Below are 6,747 nucleotides of genomic sequence, written 5' to 3'. Positions count from 1 at the left end.
TTACATAATGGTTTAAACCATTATATAGGGAACAAAAACTAAAAAGAGTGAAAATACTTACAATTTCCTAAGATGGTAAACAAATATCCCATTTGTCACAGCAGGTTGGTTAGGTAATGGGGGATACGTCACAGAGAAATCTAAATGAGACAATCAACGAGGTTACTCCTGCTTTTTCTCTGATGAAATATTTCTTTGAAAACCAGTTTAAAAATTCAAATAGAGACTGAGTCCTGTCTTTTACTATTTCTGGGCAACTAAGTCAGAGTTTCATGTCAGCCACTGCCAAAAGGTGCTTGGCAAACAAACACCGTGGGACCCACAACAAACAAATTGTGCAAGTAGCACCCTGATAGCCCCGGATGCAGCTCCTCCTGAGAGCACTCCACTGGCTTTGTTCTGTTTCCAGATGTTGGTTTAACATCAAACTCCTGTGTTTTTACAGCCACTCACTTGTCACCTCGAATCCACATCAAAGTGATGACAGAGGAGGGAGTCTCGAGCTCTTTCCCGCGAGACACCGCTCATTTAATTTGTTTCCTTTCCCCCAAAGGGCTGTAAAACCATCTTCTTTTAGTCCCAAGTTAGGACTTTTGGCAACGGAGGCACCAGGTTATGAAGAACATGTTTCTATGGAGGTAGAACCGTTCTACAAACACATGTGGGGTCGTCTCCTGCTCTTGATGTCACGTGGAAGATCTCCGTCCCTGAGAGTAGGGCACAGAGTACACACAGTAGGTAATTCATGCCACATGGTGTGACGCAGCACCATAAGTGCTGGGCAGTCGTTTCCTCGTGATCTGGGAGTGAGCAAGCCTGACTTCCCTTTAATACTTGCTCTTTGCTCAGGGCTGAGTGGCAGCAGTGTGGCTTGGTTGTCATGCCAGGGCAGCTCGGCTGTCCTGCACCTTTCCCTTTGCTCTGTCCATTCACACTATTCCATCTTGGTTTTCCTTTTATCCCACTGTCCAGCCCCTGTCAGTCTCGTTTGCTGGTTTCCCCTCATCTGCTTATTTTTTCCACACTGTTTATCACTACTTGACAAATCACATATTGTTTTTATTGCTCACCATTTCCCCCGACTAGAATTTAAGTTATGTGAGGACAAGGGCTTTGTTTCTTTCACTGCCATATCCCTCACCTAGAAAAGGCCTAACCCATAGTGAAAACACAATAAATATTTTCTGCATCGGTGAACAAATAATGAATGGATGTTGCTCAAATTTGTACCTGCCACCAACCAAATCCCAAAGTGCCCAAGACTTTGTGGGATGTCGTTGGAAGTTCTGGCTACTAAACTGTCCTTGTCCTGTCTCCTGGCTATAAGGTCCTCATCTCTGGCTTTCCTGCAATTTCTAATATTGCTTTGAGTGTTAGTTCAAAAACATGGTGTCTCTGATGTCTACACGTGGAGTCTGCTATGAGACATTTTCTTTACCTTTACATCCTGTTAGTTACAACTCCTTAACAGAGGTTCATGTGGGAAGGACAAAAAGAGCCATTCCTTAGAAGAAGAAAAAACAGCTGAGTTTGAAAAACAACAAATTGAGAGAGAGAGAGAGAGAGAGAGAGAGAGAGAGAGAGAGAGAGAGAGAGAGAGAAAGAAAGAAAGAAAGAAAGAAAGAAAGAAAGAAAGAAAGAAAGAAAGAAAGAAAGAAAGAAAGAAAGAAAGAAAGAAAGAAAGAAAGAAAAGTCACAGAGAAGTTGATTCTGATGGGATCAGCTCAGGTCTGAAGAAAAAGAGAGCTGTCCATGGTAGCACCTTAAGTTTAGAAAAGCTGTCTAATCAATCTGGCTGTTCACCCTCTCCCAGTGGCTATTTTAGGGCTTTGCAGAGGAATGTGGGTTCAGACTTATGCATGAATGAATACATGCAGGGGTGAATTCATGAATGATTCCCTGTGGACACTCCAAACACATAAGGAGTTCACTTAGAGTGAACATGTAAGACAGGAAGGAACAACCCAATCCAGCCACAGAATCGACGAGAAGTAACAATTCATTGTGTGACATCACTAAGGTTTAGGGCGTTTGTTATGCGGCAATGGGTAAGTGACACAATTATTCACACCGGCAAGGTAACCGAGAGATCGTGGCAACAGACAGCACCGCTCAGTTCTAATTTCTTTGTTACCAAAACTGTTGCTCTGGAAACCAGTGGACGATGCAGTATTCATCTGCATGGTGACAATAATTAGTACACTATTGATATGACAAATGCGTGCAGCTTCCATCAGCCCCTCCTTCCCTGTCGGCCCAACTCCCAAAGGCCACTGTTAGAGAAGGGTGTTGGAGACGCTCTCCTGCGTTCTACAAATGTCCTTCGGCCAGCAGTAGCCGCACAGATCGGCACTGTTCCCCCAAATGCAACCTAGAGCTGGGTTGTCTGGTAACAAGCAATTACAGGATAACAGCTCCTGCAACACCTGGCACTTTCCAGAACATTTCAGTCTCAAGTTCATTAGGCGTTAGGCCTGTCCCACTGTCACACTCACATCTCCTCAGGGTCCTTTGCTCTGTTCTAGACCCCTTTCCCAAGCACACGCAAAACTCTCCACCTGCTCGTAAGGGTGGCCCAATCCTAGCACACGCAGACACGAGCCTTGCTGCTCCTGGAGTCCCCATGACAGCTGGGCACATGTAGCTGACTAGTGACCTGGATAGGTGTGTGGATGGTGAAAATCTGTCCAGTGAGAAGCTGCCATGTTCTTGGACATAACCGTAGGCAGACTTAGCTAGTCCCCACCCCCTCAGTGTGTGTCCCCGTGAACTTTCCCGTGTGTCAGCATAATCGCCCTTGTGACCTGTGAAGAGGAAACATGATCGAATATTTACCTGCTCAGTACCACTCACTTGTCAGCACAGAGTTTTCCGTTCTGAGTCTAGAGTCTACTCCTTGATCTTTCTCTTGCTACCTGTTCCACCTGAAAAAAGGAAGCAAACGGAGCTAGCTCGGACTCCTGGCCATCTCCCCTAAATTCTGCAACTCGCACCTTCTCTGTATTGATCACTAAAGTTACATTAAATGCAGGCATCGTATGCTCTCTGACCAGTCTCCTCCTCCAGCCCCACCCCCACCACACCCCCACGTCATTCTTTGGCTGACAGTTCACACATGCTCAGACCTCCAAGGTTTTGGGCACTCCCCAAACCCCACGAGGCTGTTCAAAATGCATGTTCTTTTTTTAAAATCATTAAAACATAACTGGAACATACAAGTCTGATTTTAAAGCCAGTATATATGTTTCCCTTACATTCATTCTAAATAGCAGAATTATTCAGTTCACTTAATGAAAAAAAATCACCAAATGTCTTGCATTTGGTGCCAAGTACAACACACTTCATTGAAATCAAACGTGTCATCTGAAAGCTTACCTGGGAGGAGCAATGGTGCTGGTAGAGAAGATGCAGGGAACACGGAACACAGATGTTTCCAAGAGGAGATTGTGTGGCTGTCCAGGGAAAGACAGCAGAGCTCCAGAAAAAATGTTCTCGTGTGGAGGGAGGTAGCGATGGGTGGAGAAGGGAGGGAAGGGAGAAGCCAATTATATAAACACTGGTCTGCTGACATTTAAAATGCGACAGCATGAGAAAGGTTATAAAAAAAAAGTTCAGCCTGCAAGCAAGGGTACCCAGGACAAATCACAAAATAAGATGCAACTAATGAGGCTGAAATTCCAACATTGCTGGCTGGGCCATTCCAATTATCTGCAGTATCAAAATGAGACCATGACCTGCGTTGCAGTGGGCCAAGGGTCAAACTTGGCTGGGATTCTATCAAATAATTTCAACACAAATAAGCTTTAAATGACCTCGAAATTCCTTCCTGCTATGCTGACATATTTAACATCATTAAATAAATGTGTAATCACTGGGACAAAACAAATGTCAGTTGCTTGTATATAGTATTCAGTTTAAACCTTAAAATACCTAATGGTCTCTACAGTTAAAGCTGCACTTCACTAACAGACAACGTGTAAAGAAAGAGATCGTACTTGAATAAGTTTCACATTTACCCATCCAATAAATCAGGAGGGGCCAACTATTTAAATTATCCTTCTGTTGTGCATCTTTTAAATGTACATTGAATGCTACCTCGCTGTGCTCTAATTTGAGAAAGTTAAACCTAACTCGTGCAGACATGACCCAGGAGGAACTTCCTCCAGGGTTCTGATCTTGAGAAAGAAGCTCCTGGCCACCTGCTTGTGTATCTTTCCCTCCGTCATAATGTCAGAGTGACTTTGAGACATGTAATATTCCTGAACTCAACACCAACCTTTCACTTTCAGTTTTGCACCCCTAATGTGAACACTTAACAGTAAGGCATTTCCAAAGAAAGGGATGGTTTGCTTCTCAGACTCGCGCAAGAGTCAACAGAAACACCTGTAGGATCCTTTCGAAGTTCTGCCATCTTGAATTCGTTGTAGTCTGTCCATTTCACACAAGTTTTAAGCATCTACGGTCAGCCTGCTGTCTTGCTAAGAACTGGAGAGTCAACGATGAACAAAACAAATTTGTGCTTTCAAGGGCATGAGTCACAAGAGGGTAGCCTGGCCGTGTCAGTGTGGCAACAAAATTAATTCATACACGTGAAAATTAGTTTACTTAATTTCCCCCCTCTGATTCCTAATAGAACAGCCAGGGGCAAAGCACACAAATTAAATGGTTGTTAGAGCTGCTTATGAGACTGGGTCTAGGGAAGGTGTTATTTAAATGGATGGTCACAAAAGAAGGGGGTAACCATGACAATAGGAATTGTGCTGGGAAGCTATGGGACCTTTACTAAGAAGATAAAGGATAAAGTGAAGTTATAATTTCTAGGGCCAGAGCTTCATTCTACTCAGCATACCCAGGAAAACTTCGGCTCATCCTCACTGTCTCCTTGAAGTCTGCGTCATGCAAATAATGACAATTTTGTTCTTCAATCTTGAAACATGCTTATTTCAATAGGAATTTGACTTTTGCTCCAGGTGGAACCATCATCCCTCCCTGTCTCTGGGGCACTGTTCATAGACTTTACTGTATTTCCTCTCTGTCCTCAACTCTTGAAGGAAGGTCGATAAATACAGTTGTTTAACTTGGATAGCCCTGCTCTGATACACTTCTGACATCTACACACCTATCCTATGATTTCAGAGCTGGACATAAAGGAATGGGTACCTCTTGAGCAGACCTGTCAGGAACATGTAGGCTGCAGCAGCTGCAAAGCGGAGATGATCTGAGATGGCAGGGTCCCTGCATCGGTCACCTAGAAAGATGAACAGGATAACTGGCCAATTATAAAAGAGCCACCACCATGCCGAGCTTTGATGACTACCGATTTTATTTCGTAACTGCATTGTCGGGCACTTTATGGCAATGTGTAGTTCATCCAGTATTTATTTTTGCATATTTTTTTAAATTCCCCAAACAATACTTTTACACACAACATTCTCCCAGTAGTACTCAACTTTAGAGATGATTTATACTGTAGCCGCAAGGATGAAAAGATAAGGAAGCACGTCTCTGTGCTGGGTAGGTTTTTACAGATACCCGTCACCACGTCTAGCAAAAAGCTCAGTCCTTTTAAACAGTTACTCATTTAAAGCAAAAGAAACAAGCTTTGGAAAAGTTCAACGGTGAGCTTCTCATGGACCTTTACGGAAAACAGCGCTTATGCATTTTAAGCTGTAGGTTTCAAGCAGTTCGTACTTTTTTCCTATCTTGAGCATCGCTCTAATAAATCAGAGCAGACTCAGGAAATCTTGTCTTGGGTGTCTGGTTATTAAATGGTCCTCAAAACCACCCTATGGGAGCCATGTTACCTGAGGGATGGTGAGCTGACGTGTAACACCACGGAAACCACCAGACGGTGATTGGTTACTGTCCCCCACAAGGCTCTCATCTGAGCACTGCAATTACACAGAGACCAAGAGACTTAGAGGTTTCTCATATCAAAGAGGTAATCATTGGTGACTCTGTAACCTGTCAGGACCAACGATTGTATATGTTAAATTCCTTCACTAAAACAGGGTTTGCAAAAGCACTGCTTTCTGGATAGAAGGCATCCAGTTACCGCTACTGCTCAGGAAGTACCCTTGTTGTTTTGGTATATGTATTTGCATACTTCGTCCAGAGCTACAGATTTTCCACACGGCTTTTCTGCCTGATTCAAGTATAATAAAAGTAGAAATCTATAGGTGCTGTAAGATTAACCAAATTGTACATTATACAAAAATGAACCCAATTTACAGACAGTCAGGAAGCGTTGGCAATGCCCTTTATAAATTTTACCAAAGATTCATCCCAAAGAATGTTACAATCTATGTATGTGGTCATCGCCATACAAATGCTGTTTAGATGTATGTGGTACAGACAGGGTGTTTGCTAAATGCACACGTGTAGAATAAGCAAGTTGCAGTAGATACATGTCTTTTAAAGGAACAATACTGTCATACTAGGCTAAAGTTCAGGATTTTCTTATTGCATATTTATTGTTGCTGAGGCAGTTAGTTATGATATAATAATGCTATATCCATAATTATTTTAAATAAACAAAACCATTTCCTCTGCCAACAATATAAAGACTATTTTTTCTTCTAAACTCACATAGAACATTGCTACACACAGTTTTACACAAATACTGAAAAACATGACCTTAAGGCATCTGCTAGAAAAGCAGACGTGCTTATTTACATGAACTAAATTATGCAAGAAAAATATTGCACAAATCCTATTATTTTCAAAATAAAGCATGTGTCTTCCTAA

This window comes from Rhinolophus hipposideros (genome assembly GCF_964194185.1).
Source record: "Rhinolophus hipposideros genome assembly, chromosome: 26".
Taxonomy (NCBI): Eukaryota; Metazoa; Chordata; class Mammalia; order Chiroptera; family Rhinolophidae; genus Rhinolophus; species Rhinolophus hipposideros.
Note: the sequence above shows the minus strand (reverse complement) of the source record.